The sequence below is a fragment of the Lissotriton vulgaris genome, chromosome 2_1 (genome assembly GCF_964263255.1).
Source record: "Lissotriton vulgaris chromosome 2_1, aLisVul1.2, whole genome shotgun sequence".
NCBI classification, from domain to species: domain Eukaryota; kingdom Metazoa; phylum Chordata; class Amphibia; order Caudata; family Salamandridae; genus Lissotriton; species Lissotriton vulgaris.
Window position 1 is genome coordinate 1400348773 of NC_141687.1, and position 15552 is coordinate 1400364324.

Sequence of the window (15552 nt, forward strand, 5' to 3'; positions counted from 1 at the left end):
CAAGACAATAGCAGAAAGAGGCAAGAGGGATGCAAAAAAGGGAAAAAGTGTGCAGAAAGAAGCAAGAGAGGTGCAGAAAGAAGGAAGAGAAGAGCAGAAAGAGGCAGGTGAGGACAGATGGAGGCTGGAGAACTGTAAGAGAGTTGCAGAAACAGGCACAAGGGGTGCGGAAAGTGGGAACAGGTGTGCAGACAGAGGCAAGAGAGGTGCAGAATGAACCAAAGGAGGTGCAAAAAGAAGCAAGAGCGGTACAGAAAAAGGTAGACGAGATGCACAAAGAGGGATGAGAGGTACAGAAAGGGGGACAGTAAGAAGAAAGAGAAGTGCAGAAAGAAGCAACAGAGGTGCTGAAAGAGGCGCGAAGGGTGCAGAAAGAGCAAGAGACCTGCAGAAAGAACCAACAGAGATATAGAAAGAGGCAACAGAGGTGCAGAAACAGGCAGGAAATGTGCAGAAGGAGGGAACAGGGTGCAGAAAGAGGCAGAGAGATAGAGAAAGAGAAACAAGGGGTGCAGAAAGAGGCAAGAGGGTGCAGAAACATGCAAAAGAAGTGCAGAAAAAGGCAAGAGAATTGCTGAAAGAAGCAACAGAGGTGTAGAAATAAGCAAGAGAAGTGCAGAAAGAGGCAAGTGAGATACAGAAACAGGCAAGAGAGGTGCATAAAATGGCAAGAAAAAAGCAGAAAGAGGCAAGAGGGATGCAAAAAAGGCTTGAAAGGTACAGAAAAAAGCAAGAGAGGCACAGAAAGAAGCAAGGGAAGTACTGAAAGAGGCAAGAGGGGTACAGAAAGAGGCAAGAAAGGTTGAGAAAGAGGCAAGGGAAGTGCAGAAACAGGCAAGAGAAATGCACAAAGAGGCTAGAGAGGGGCAGAAAGAGTCAAGAGAGATGCAGAAAGAAGCAAGAGAGGTTCAGAAAGAGGCAAGGGAAGTGCAGAAACAGGCAAGAAAGACGCATGTGAGTTGCATAAAGACAGAAAGGGATACAGAAGGAAGGAAAAGAAGTACAGATAAGCAACAGAGGTGCTGAATGAGGCAAGTTGAGTGCAGAAAGAGGTAGGAGAGGTGTACAAAGAGGCAAGAGATGTACATAAAGAGGCAGGAGCGGTGTAGAAAGAAAGGAGAAGTGCAGAAAGAGGCGAAAGAATTACTGAAGGAAGCAACAGAGGTGTAGAAATAAGCAAGAGAAGTGCAGAAAAAAGGCAAGTGAGGTGCAGAAAGAAGCAAGAGTGGTGCAGAAAGAACCGACGGAGGTGCAAAAAGAAGCAAGAGCCGTACAGAAAGAGGCAAAAGGGTGCAGAAAGAAGAAGGAGAAGTGCAGAAAGAAGCAACAGAAGTGCTGAAAGAGGCGCGAAGGGTGCAGAAAGAGCAAGAGACGTGCAGAAAGAACCAACAGAGATATAGAGAGAGGCAACAGAGGTGCAGACACAAGCAGGAAAGGTGCAGAAGGAGGGAACAGGGTGCAGAAAGAGGCAGAGAGGTAGAGAAAGAGAAACAAGGGGTGCAGAAAGAGGCAAGAGGGTGCAGAAAGAAGCAAATGAGTTATAGAAAAAGGCAACAGAGGTGCATAAAGATGCAAGAGAGGTGCAGAAACAAGCAAAGGAAGTGCAGAAAAAGGCAAGAGAATTGCTCAAAGAAGCAACAGAGGTGTAGAAAGAAGCAAGAGAAGTACAGAAATAGGCAAGTTAGATACAGAAAGAGGCAAGAGAGGTGCATAAAATGGCAAGAGAACAGCAGAAAGAGGCAAGAGGGATGCAAAAAAAGGCTAGAAAGGTGCAGAAAAAGTAAGAGAAGTACAGAAAGAAGAAAGGAAAGTACAGAAAGAGGCAAGAGAATTGCTCAAAGAAGCAACAGAGGTGTGGAAAGAAGCAAGAGAAGTGCAGAAAGAGGCAAGTGAGATACAGAAAGAGGCAAGAGAGGTGCATAAAATGGCAAGGAAAGAACAGAAAGAGGCAAGAGAAATGCACAAAGAGGCAAGAGAGGAGCAGAAAGAGGCAAGAGAGATGCAGAAAGAAGCAAGAGAGGTTCAGATTGAGGCAAGGGAAGTGCAGAAACAGGCAAGAAAGAAGCATGTGAGTTGCATAAAGACAGATGGGGATACAGAAGAAAGGAAAAGAAGTGTATGAAGTAAAGAAGAATATGAAGCCAAGATGGCCGCATCGTAAGAGCTCACTGCGAGAGGTCCTAGGGTACGGGATAACTAAATTTAGTTTAAATCCCTGATTAAACCCACCCCCCCTCCGGACACCAGGATAACAGCGGAAAAGTGAGAGAGGAATAAATCTACAATGACCTACCCTGGAAGGAAGAGACCGAAGTCCATCGTGACTGCTCTCCACCGGACTTCGAGACGGCCCATATCTTCGATTGCTGAGGGCTTCCAAGGACACGAGCGGGAAAGTGATGATAGACGAGTCGTCCTATCACTGTCGATCGCCTCGCATCGATTGAGACATCGGACATCACGGGACACAGTAGAGCACATTCCGCGATGCCCCTGGCTGCTCCGCGCTGACTACAAGGTATCCTCTGCGCTGCCCCCAGGACCGGGGGTGAGGATCGCAGCGCAACCAGTGAGACGCACCGCATCGTTAAGAAATGGAACGAGAAGTGGAGAGCGAGGATCACCAAAGCGGCAAAGAACCGAGGTGAGGGACGGGAGCGGAGGAGGAGCGATGGTTGAAAGAAAATAAAGGGATCTTGCGCTCCCTATTACTATGCAAGCGGGGCTGCATTAAGAATACTAACAGTAAAGATCTCATAGTGAAACTGAAGGAGAATTCGAAGCCGCGCGCCTGACTTGAAAATGGCGGCCGCTTTGGACAATTCGACTATCTCCCTTAGGTAGCTCCTACGGCCTGCAGAGAGAGTACCCCAAAATGGCAACAATTCAGAGGCAGGTGAAATGGAAAGAGGACTGACGAATTACTGGACAGAGAGAAAGGAGCAAACCCCAGTCCCTAAACAGATGAGGGAAAGGGAAAGTGGACAAATTCAAAGAGTTGAAAGAGAGAAAGTCTTCTGCCCATAGAAGAACAACCAAAACGGCAGACATCTTGAAATGTCTATTTAAACACCATAAGATCATAAAAAGGGCTAGTTAATCATTTGTATGGAGAGTACACCTGCTAGTGGAATATAGAAGAAAATACATGAAAGAGGAATTTATAACAAGAATCATTTCATTTGATATCTTTATTTCGGCCAGAAGACCATAAAAGTGCAATAAAATATATACAGGCCCAACAGTAAAATCACAAATACAGTTGAATTAAAAAAAGTATTAAACAAAGAGTTATCAAAGAATAAGTGTATGAGTAAAAATGAGACATTATTTCATGCTAAAAAAAGGGTTCTTCTCCGCCACATGCCATATAAAAAACGGGAAACAGCAAAAACAATGGGAGGGGCAGCATCGTAGGTTAAAACTCTTAAAGCTTGAGCGCATTGTCTAAAACCCAGATTTTTACACAGTGGAAGGATCCAGCATTTCCGAATTCCGCTGTATGTGGGGCAGAAGAAAAGTATATGTCAAAGTCTTCCCTCCAATGGTTGCAAGCAGGGCAATTGGCCTCCATCGAGTGTGACCATCTGGATGTTAGTGCCCCTATCGGTAGGGAGCCATGCCTCAGTTGAATATACAGTTTTCTTGCGAATGGGGGCTGTATCAAATCCAAAAACACCTCCGTCCTGGGGCTAACTTTCGTCATAAAAACTCTGTGGCCAGCCTTCCCAAGGAGGTTGAGCAGTGTAGGGTTTTTAGGTTGTATGACCTTACAGCCGCCACTATTTGAGACCTTTGCGTCCTCGCGCAGCTGTCTTCAGGTGCATCCCAGAGTTGTGGCATACCAATTTTATGAGAAAAAGCCTTAACATGGGCCAGCCAAGGTATGTTCTTAAGCAGTAGCTGACCCCAGATTGCAGTGAACTCTGCCCTAAAGGATACAAGCTCCGGCACAGACCAAAGCCTTCTCCAATAGAGCAGTGATCGTGCAGCTGCCAGCTCGTCGATGGATTCCAAGCCTAGGTCTAGGCGTAGTGGTATGAGGGGAGTACTTTGTGGGAGAGCAACCAGGAGGCGCATGAAGGAATGTTCAACCTTCAATAGCTCATGTACTTTCATGTGTCCCCAAAGTTCAGCGGCATACAAAGCTGCTGGCATGACCTGCATTTTGTAGATCTCAAGGGCAGGAGTGACAGGTTTAAAATTCGAAGCACTATGGAATCTACCGATGCCTCCCATAATCTGGGCCAGTCTCAAGGATGATTTAGAAATTTGGTGATCCAAAATGAAATGCTCAGTCAATGTGACCCCCAGGTATACAAAAGTCTTTACACGCTCCAGGAAGGTTCCATTCAGCGTAGGATTTGGGCGGGTATGTCTCGGGGGATTGAAGATCATGAACTTAGTCTTCTCCAAGTTGACCTCCAACCCCCGTGAGGCACAGAAAGACACAAACCCGTCCAAAACCCGCTGGATGCCCGTTGATGTCCGCGATAACAATAAGATGTCATCCGCAAACATCAAGGCGGGCACCCTACCAGTGGCCAGGCGAGGAGCATCGTTGTCCCTAACGCCAGAAAGTACATCTATCAGACCATTGACATACAAGCTAAAGAGTGTGGGGGCCAGTACACAGCCCTGGCGTACACCCCGGGTAACGGGGAAACAAGCTGATAGTTCCCCGTTCCTTCCACATCTCACCTGTGCAAAATTCCCTGTATGGAGTCTGATGAGGGCTTCTAACAAATAGGGAGGGAGGCCAAGCTCTTCCAAAACCGTCCAGAGCCTCTCCCTGGGAATCAGATCAAATGCGGCCCACAGGTCCACAAAAACAAGGTAGAGGCTGCCACACTCATTTCTTGCAGTTTTCCAGTATAGGACCTGGAGTCGGAAGATCTGGTCCATGGTCGAGACCCCTGATCTAAATCCGGCTTGGAGGGTGGTTAAGACTTTATTCTCCTCCATCCAACCCAATAATCTATCGAGTAGGATTCGCCCCATCAGCTTCTGGGTAATGTCAATTAAGCTAATTGGCCTATAGTTAGATGGAGCAAGTGGACATCCCTTTTTAAAAATTGGAACAATCTCAGCTCCAAGCCAGGTCTCATCCAATGCCGAGCCTTGTAGAACCGCATTGAACAAGACCATCAGGTATGGGGCCCAGATTTTAGGTTGGGGACGAAAAAGATCTCCTGGGAGCCTATCAAGACCGGGAGCTTTGTTTGGGGGCAACCTCTCGATTGCCGACTCCACTTCCTTAAGGGAAATAGAATCAATATTGGGTATAGTAGACCTCTCCAGGACACCCATTTGTCCCATCCTATCGCCAGGGCCCGAGACCCCCGGCAGTCTATACTCATGCGGGGAGTCTGGGGCCACAGAAGCCACAAGGGCTGGCTGGTTGTCCTTGCTCTTACAAATTGGATCCCCGGGACCCAAGACCACCAGCAGTCGACGCTCGTGCAGGGTGTCTGGGGTCGTAGAAATCCCAAGAACGAGGGTAGTGTCTTGATTTTTACAGGGGAGAGCCCCGGAAACCCAGAATCTACTAAGTAATTACATTTACTAAAGATAATATTTTAGTTATATTACTTGATATAAATATGATAATTACTATCCAACAATTAACGTTAGGAGAATTGCAATACCACTAAGAAGAAGGTATCCTGGTCCTATAATACCAACACAATTCACAAGATGGAAGACAACTACCTGGAACGAATAGGCAAGAACGTATACAACATACAATACCCTACATGTCTCTCCAAAAATGCATCCAAAAAATGTAGGCATAACCTCATGAGGAGAAACCCGGACACATTGATCTCTGACACTTCCTTTTGTATGGAGAAAGGGATCATTTTAAAAGATATGATTTTCTTCACCAGAAGAAGGGTGAAATGGCGCAATACCTTTACAAACCTGCTACATATTAAAGCCACTACCAACATACCGCATGGAACAAAATTCATGACCAGAGAATCACCTAAGCTCAGAGCGAACATTTGCATAACTATCTTTAAAAATGGAATAGTGTTTTTCCAAGCCTCCAACGACGATCTGGAAAAATTCGACAACATCTTCTCCACCCTAAAAAGAAATGTGGAGAACACAAACACACTCCCTCACCTGAGTAGCTCAGAAGACAACCCCGTCTCACCCGACAATCCCACTACAAGTAGGTCAACAACTAGAGACCACCTGGAACCGGAGCAAGCCACACAAATAAAAGACTTTAGGCCTTTACAACGCCATAATCTGTCAGCGAACAACCCATTCTCCTCTGACAATAACACTATAAGTATTAGCCCAATCAAAGTCCGACTGGAACCTGAACAAGCTATGCAAATAAGTGAGATTTGGCCTTTACAACACCAGAATCTGTCAGCGAACAACCCATTCTCCTCTGACAATAACACTATAAGTATTAGCCCAATCAAAGTCCGACCGGAACCTGAACAAGCTATGCAAATAAGTAAGACTTGGCCGGTACAACGCCAGAATACGCCAATAGACAACCTAAGCTCACCCGACACCAACACTATAAACAGTACTCCAACCCGAGAACAACAGGAACCTGTACAAACTAACACCCCATTGAATAACCCACGGGAACAAGTCCTTCAACCTGGAGCCATAGGCGAAAAAGAAAATTCCTTATTCGAGAAGAAATCAGAGAGAACACAAAATACTTATAATAACAAATATAGCCGTGGTTCAACAAAGCATTATAGAACCGATAACCCAGAAACTAATGAGAGAGATAATAATCAACTGAAGGGAATCATCAAGAAAACTATGATACATTGCTCTACACGGAAACTCTGGAACGGACGTAGTGAAAATAGGAACTTACGGATGATTATTCACACTACGGCACCAAAGGTCATGAGAAAAATCCGCGAGATCCAAACACAAATTAGCAATCTAGCACAGGATTTACAAAACTCCATGAAAGGGATAGAAAAACTAGGTGATATCACAAAGAATACTCAGAATGAAGTTGAACTCATCAGAGAGCTAGTAAATACATCCACAGCTATAAACAACAAGAGATCTCAACCAGTGACAGAAAGACAAAACAGACCAGATAGGAACCAAAATTATCTAACCGAAGAAGACATAACATCACTACTCCAGGAATACGAATCATCAAACCCCATGATAGCACAGGAAATCAAAAGAGTAGTGATAGACATAAACAGAACATCCACAAGGAAGGAAAGGAAATGAAACGTCACAACTTAAAACAAATCCAAATAACCACGGATCCGTTAAACATGACCACAACCAGAAGAGAGAAATCTCTAAAATGTCTGCTACTCAACTGTCGATCTGCGGCGAAACATGCTTCAGCATAGCCGACAACATCATCAAGCAAGAAAGAGACATAACAATCCTGACTGAAACCTGGTTATCTGAATCCTCGTCGCCAATCATGGACCTTCTGGTAGCACCGCACTACAACATATTAAGACTAGACAGACAGATAAAGACAGGGGGAGGTATTGCCTGTATCAATAGATCGACTTTAGAAGTTAGCCAATTTCAATCCGACCCCCTCGAATCATGCGAATACCTAAGGCTCAACATAAGATCGGCAAACAAACAGATCTGCAACCTACATGCCCTGTATCACCCACCAGGTGTTGGATCTTTCGCCGACTCAACCCACAACCACGGAAGCGAGGATGGCCCCACTCATCTGCCCCCTCTCGGATCGCCACACGCACTTTTGTACAGCGTGATCGCGAACCGGGAAAAGGGAGAAGGTAGGAAAAATGTAAAACAAAGAAAAAGTAAAGCCAATGCTCTCTCTTTGTTACAGCACAGCAGACCCTCTTCTGTAGCTTGGGGAAGGGGATCCTGACCTGCAGCCACAAGAGAAAAGAAACACAGAAAAGAAAGAGTACGTTAACATATAGCCCAGTGCTCCTTCCTTTGATTCCCTATTCCCACCCAGTAAACACATCCAACACACCCCAATCCCCTCCTTACTTGTGTAACATATCAGGAGTTATCCGAGAAGAGCAAACAATCCAATAGCAAGTCCAAAACCTGCTTAGTATAATATTCTTGACAGGGGGAAAAAAGTCATACGTCTGACATAAAAACCCCAGGAAGAAAAACGTATAGTGCGCACTGGGCACTAATCAATCCAACAAAATTCCTACTTTCTGTGGCCACAGACTAAACACGCCACCAAGGTAGCGCTAGGAAAAACTTCACTAAACCTCGGGCGCTCAGAACCCGGCAAAGCTTCCGAGGTTCCCTCGCCGAGGAAAACCCTTTAGCACAGTCCCGAATATAACACAAAAACAGCAGCAGAAAGTTCACGCGCTATCCAAAGCGGCCGCTTCTTTTACTTTACCGCCGCTTCTCACTCGCTCTGGAAGACGACCGGAGCGGCACCCATCCGGGCGGCTGACACGAAGCCTCGTGCAGCAGAAAGCCTCCGCTTGCCGAGAACCGATTTGAATAATCCAAAGTCCCACAGGTTCCCACGAAGAATCCAGGAGTACACGAAATCCCGACTTCCGAAAAACGCCAACAAGGTCAGAAACCAAGCACAGAGCCCTAGTGCTGGCGACCTAAATTCACGGAGGGAAGGGGGGCGGGGTTACCGAAAACAAGGAAACAGAGGAAGGACACCATTGGAAAAAAGAAAGAAGGAAAAAGACTAGACCAGGGAGCTAAACCCACACTAATTCCTAACAGTACCTCCCCTCAAAGGCCTCCCCACCGGGCGAGGTTTGGTCGGGTGACGAAGATGGAATAACCTAACCAGTCTGGGAGCATGCACTTCAGTAGCAGGTTCCCAAGAACGGTCTTCTGGGGGATACCCTTTCCAATCAATCAAGTACATCAACCTCCCTCGTCTCCTCCTTGCATCTAGAATAGCATTAACCTCGAACTCCACCTCACCTTCAACCATCACAGGAGGGGGAGGGGGCAAGGTTTGATCAGTGTCTGCATATGGCTTCAACAGTGAGGTGTGAAACACCGGATGGATGCGATATTCATCCGGTAACTCCAGCCTCATTGCAACCGGGTTGATCACCTGAGCTATGGGGAAAGGACCCACAAACCTAGGCTGCAGTTTCCTAGGGCCATCCAGGTGCAGATTCCTAGTAGACAGCCACACCCGCTCCCCTACGGCATAGGACGGAGCAGGGATCCTATGTCTATCTGCCTGTCGCTTCATGTCATCTTTAGCCTTTACCAGATGTTCCCTTGCCAAATCCCATATCCGGCTTAAGGCTGTCCCTAAGGCATCAACAGCAGGCACATGACCAGTAGGTTGAATGGGGATTGCCCTGGGATGAAACCCCATAGAACAGTAAAAGGGAGACATTCCCAACGCGGAATGAAAGCTGTTGTTGTACGCGAACTCCGCCAGAGGGAGGGCCACCACCCAATCACAAGTTAGAGAAGTCAACAAACATCTCAAGTACTGTTCCATGGTTTGGTTAACCCTCTCTGTCTGACCATCGGACTGGGGATGATAGGCTGAAGAAAGGCAGAGTTTCATATGAAGGGCCTCCCCTAACTCAGTCCAAAACCGGGACACAAACTGGGAACCCCTGTCAGACACAACGGAGGAAGGCAACCCATGCAGCCGCACAATAGATGACACGAATATCAAGGCCATTTCCTTGGCCGTGGGTAGTTTAGGCAAGGGGATGAAATGGCTCATCTTTGTAAAGGAATCAACCACAACAAGAATCACCGTGCAACCTGATTTCAAAGGTAGGTCGGTAACAAAGTCCATACTAATCGTATGCCAGGGTGCAGGAGGTACAGGTAATGGCCTCAACAGGCCAGATGGGCTGGAATGAGATGGTTTACTCACAGCGCAAACCGGACAAGAAGCTACATACTGCTGCACATCCTGAGTCAATGACTCCCACCAAAACCAACGTAAACAGAATTCCCTGGTTTTATGAATTCCTGGATGCCCAACCAGAGCAGATGAATGACACCATTCCACCACAGAGTCACGTAGAGAGGGAGGTATAAACAATTGCGAGCCGTGGTACAGCAACCCATCTCTCTGAGCAAAGGAAGGCAGAGATGACCAAGGTGTTAAATCCAGACCCCTCAACTTATCTTTCACCGAGGCCACAAAATCATCCAGTGTGATACTCCCCACTATCTTCTCAGATGGAATAAAACACCCTGAGTCCTTATCGGTCCCCCACTCATTTGGTTTCACATGGATGCGAGATAGGGCATCCGATTTCAATTGCTGAGCGGCAGGCCTGTAGGTGATAATGAAATCGTACTCATTGAAGAATGAGACCCACCTCATCTGCCTGGGGGTAAGGGCCCGAGCAGATCGAAAGAACTCAAGATTCTTATGATCTGTAAAGATGGTAATGGAATGACGGGCCCCCCACAAATGATGTCTCCACTCTTCAAAGGACAATTTAATGGCCAGCAATTCCCGCTCAGCAACCGTGTAGTTTCTTTCGGCAGGCAACAGGGTTTTCGAAAAGAAAGCTATGGGGTGCATAAATCCGGTCTCTGCATCCCTCTGTGACAAAACCCCCCCCACAGCACCCAAGGAAGCATCGGCTTCAACAAAAAAGGGCAAAGCCGGGTCTGGATGGACCAGAACGGGGGCGGAAGTAAACCTTTCTATCAGCTGATCCAGAGCCATCTGAGCCACATAATTATACAGAACAGGGTCATCACTCTCAACCAGGGGCACGGCCCAAGACGCCGCAGTGCCGGCTAAATAGGATATAACAAAAGCCACCTTGGTAGAGTCATTAGGGAACGATGCAGGTCGACACATAAAGTGCAAATGGCACTGATTCATAAAGATGCTATATTTACTGGAATCTCCAGTAAATCTTTCAGGAACTGCCAAAGGTACAGGGGAGGGTGTAGTCACGTTAACTGTTAGAGGGGGATTACTGGTACTCACACCCCTATCAAATTGAAAAGTAGCAGGCTGTACTATAGAAGATTTACCCATTCCCCAAACCGGAGCCTTAACCTTCCCTGCACTCATTTCCTGACGTAACCCTTGGTTCTCCTGCTGTAATTCTTGCACCTTAATCTGAAGTGTATTAACAGCCCCCATTAGTTCCTGCACTGTAGGGTCCCTTTCTTCCAACACATTCCCGTCCTCATCCATACTCGCTCGGGTGGTTGCAAATTCGTGGGCTTGGTTTTCTGTTGGATCTTTCGCCGACTCAACCCACAACCACGGAAGCGAGGATGGCCCCACTCTTCTGCCCCCTCTCGGATCGCCACACGCACTTTTGTACAGCGTGATCGCGAACCGGGAAAAGGGAGAAGGTAGGACAAATGTAAAACAAAGAAAAAGTAAAGCCAATGCTCTCTCTTTGTTACAGCACAGCAGACCCTCTTCTGTAGCTTGGGGAAGGGGATCCTGACCTGCAGCCACAAGAGAAAAGAAACACAGAAAAGAAAGAGTACGTTAACATATAGCCCAGTGCTCCTTCCTTTGATTCCCTATTCCCACCCAGTAAACACATCCAACACACCCCAATCCCCTCCTTACTTGTGTAACATATCAGGAGTTATCCGAGAAGAGCAAACAATCCAATAGCAAGTCCAAAACCTGCTTAGTATAATATTCTTGACAGGGGGAAAAAAGTCATACGTCTGACATAAAAACCCCAGGAAGAAAAACGTATAGTGCGCACTGGGCACTAATCAATCCAACAAAATTCCCACTTTCTGTGGCCACAGACTAAACACGCCACCAAGGTAGCGCTAGGAAAAACTTCACTAAACCTCGGGCGCTCAGAACCCGGCAAAGCTTCCGAGGTTCCCTCGCCGAGGAAAACCCTTTAGCACAGTCCCGAATATAACACAAAAACAGCAGCAGAAAGTTCACGCGCTATCCAAAGCGGCCGCTTCTTTTACTTTACCGCCGATTCTCACTCGCTCTGGAAGACGACCGGAGCGGCACCCATCCGGGCGGCTGACACGAAGCCTCGTGCAGCAGAAAGCCTCCGCTTGCCGAGAAGCGATTTGAATAATCCAAAGTCCCACAGGTTCCCACGAAGAATCCAGGAGTACACGAAATCCCGACTTCCGAAAAACGCCAACAAGGTCAGAAACCAAGCACAGAGCCCTAGTGCTGGCGACCTAAATTCACGGAGGGAAGGGGGGCGGGGTTACCGAAAACAAGGAAACAGAGGAAGGACACCATTGGAAAAAAGAAAGAAGGAAAAAGACTAGACCAGGGAGCTAAACCCACACTAATTCCTAACACCAGGAAACAATATGAATTTCATTGAGCCCTCATACAAGGAAGCGCTGTCCCTGAGTGCTGCTGCCCGACCTTCCTGCAACGCCTCGCGGCCCCCGCTTCGCGGGAGCCGCTCGTAGGCAAGACTTCCCTGGGAGAATCACTTCCTTAATCTCTACCTGTGCATTGTGCACCAACGCGCCCTTTGGACTTTGACAGCCTGCTGACAAGGGTAGAGGCGGAACTGCGAGGACCAGCATTCCGAGTGGCGGGGATCGGCCGCAGCTGGTCCTCTTCCCGCCCCCTCCTCCTCCCTTCAAAATCTCTGTGGAGCGAGTGTGCCCTCTGAGCCCTCATACAAGGAAGCGCTGTCCCTGAGTGCTGCTGCCCGACCTTCCTACAACGCCTCGCGGCCCCCGCTTCGCGGGAGCCGCTCGTAGGCAAGACTTCCCTGGGAGAATCACTTCCTTAATCTCTACCTGTGCATTGTGCACCAACGCGCCCTTTGGACTTTGACAGCCTGCTGACAAGGGTAGAGGCGGGACTGCGAGGACCAGCATTCCGAGCGGCGGGGATCGGCCGCAGCTGGTCCTCTTCCCGCCCCCTCCTCCTCCCTTCAAAATCTCTGTGGAGCGAGTGTGCCCTGTGAGCCCTCATACAAGGAAGCGCTGTCCCTGAGTGCTGCTGCCCGACCTTCCTGCAACGCCTCGCGGCCCCCGCTTCGCGGGAGCCGCTCGTAGGCAAGACTTCCCTGGGAGAATCACTTCCTTAATCTCTACCTGTGCATTGTGCACCAACGCGCCCTTTGGACTTTGACAGCCTGCTGACAAGGGTAGAGGCGGGACTGCGAGGACCAGCATTCCGAGCGGCGGGGATCGGCCGCAGCTGGTCCTCTTCCCGCCCCCTCCTCCTCCCTTCAAAATCTCTGTGGAGCGAGTGTGCCCTGTGAGCCCTCATACAAGGAAGCGCTGTCCCTGAGTGCTGCTGCCCGACCTTCCTGCAACGCCTCGCGGCCCCCGCTTCGCGGGAGCCGCTCGTAGGCAAGACTTCCCTGGGAGAATCACTTCCTTAATCTCTACCTGTGCATTGTGCACCAACGCGCCCTTTGGACTTTGACAGCCTGCTGACAAGGGTAGAGGCGGGACTGCGAGGACCAGCATTCCGAGCGGCGGGGATCGGCCGCAGCTGGTCCTCTTCCCGCCCCCTCCTCCTCCCTTCAAAATCTCTGTGGAGCGAGTGTGCCCTGTGAGCCCTCATACAAGGAAGCGCTGTCCCTGAGTGCTGCTGCCCGACCTTCCTGCAACGCCTCGCGGCCCCCGCTTCGCGGGAGCCGCTCGTAGGCAAGACTTCCCTGGGAGAATCACTTCCTTAATCTCTACCTGTGCATTGTGCACCAACGCGCCCTTTGGACTTTGACAGCCTGCTGACAAGGGTAGAGGCGGGACTGCGAGGACCAGCATTCCGAGCGGCGGGGATCGGCCGCAGCTGGTCCTCTTCCCGCCCCCTTCTCCTGCCCTGCCTTCATAACTTGCGTGGGTAACGCGCACGCGGGACGCGTGCGGGGCAACGGCCGGGGCGAAGACCGGGCAAAGAGCGGGCCGTTTAAGGCCGTTCAAGGACGGCAGAGGACGGCCCAGGCCCCGAATCCCTGTCTCATCGCCCTGAAACCACCATCCAGGTAGGCCGATTGCCACTTAGCCTTCTCGAGGCCACAGCCTTTCAACACCTGGTATAGCACTTTTTATTGCCAACGCCAAGCATGCGGCACAAAACAAGAAGCTGTACCAAAAAAGCTACGGAGGTAGCGCAAGTGACTGGTCCCATTGACCTTTTCATCTCACGGGTAAATGAGACTATTGATAAGAGCATTGTACTCCTAGAGAAAAGAGTCTCCCTGGACCTCATGAACGCCAAGCGCTCCTCCCTGGGCTCCCTTGCAAATGCAAATTCACCCTCTCAGCAAGCTTCGAATAATTGCTCTTTGCCCTTGCCCTTGACCACTATAGGCACTGTTACAGTACCGAGTGCTGTTAACTTGTCGGTTACCTGTTCGGAGTCGGACCCGTCCTTTGTGGATCTGGAGGCGACCCCAGACCTAGAAGCCTGTCGGACACCCAGAGAGACGGAGCCGGGCCTGGATGGGTTAACTGCCAAGTCGACTCCTCATGTGCCTAGTGATTCCAGGGGAAAGGTCACTTTTATTCCAACAAAAGTAGTGACTAAGCCCAAAACTAAGGAGTCTAAACCCAAGGAGAAGACTAAAGCCAAAGTTAGTAACCACAATTTGATAACACCTACTCCACATACAGCGCCTGGTATTCCATGTTGGGTCGAAAACATGGTCACTGATCTCAAGCATGATCTTGAAGCCACAATAGCGGCCCAAATCAAACCCTTGATTTCTAAACTCGATAGGCTAACATCGCTCATTAATACTAAATGGCCCAACAAGTCTAATGAGCCTGGGCCTGTCCAGCAACAAGGGCACGGGGAACTACCGTCCAACCCCCAACCGCCAGCCAAGGTCATCAAGCCCATAACTGGTAAAGCGAACATCTTGCCATCTTCCAAGGACCAAGCTGCATTACATTCTCCCCATTCAGGGAACAACCCTGCTCAGCCGCCACCTATCCCCAATACAAAAGCGGTGAGCAATCCTTCATCCGTGCAGCAATCAGCCGTTGGTACCAAATCTAACACCTCCCAAACTACGGGTCCCAAAGGGAAACCTACGAATATCCTAGCCTCTCACTCTACTAGTAACTCTGAAACCCCTAAGCCAAGGCAGACCCGCTACAAGTCTATTAGTCTGCCACCAGAAGTTTCTCCTTTTGTGGTTGTGTTGACTGCTGTCCCCCCACTGAAGTAAGGAGTTAAAGAGACCTATGTAGAGTTAAGAAATAAATGTGCACAGTGGCTCCAAATACATAAACCACTACCTAGTAGTATGAGTGGGGAAATTCTCACTGTACGTAGAGGGGATTGGGTGGGTAGGGGTAAGAAAACAATACCAGGGGATGTAATTACTGTTAATTTCAGGGATGTGGGGGCTGCGACTTTTATTTGTAATGCACCTAACAGCGGTCCTGCCACCCAGATCAAACCACTCCCCTTGTCCTACTTCCTCCCCAACTCGACAAGACCCAACTTCCACCGGCCAATCATTCCAAGTAATCAAGAGCCTGTACATCCCCCCCGATATGCCCCTAACCACTGGCAGCAGCCGCCCTACTTTCCACCTTTTGTCCCGCACCATGTGGGCCCCCAGTGGCAACAACCTTTCCACCCCTTACCACCTTTTTTCCAACCTACCCAGCAGT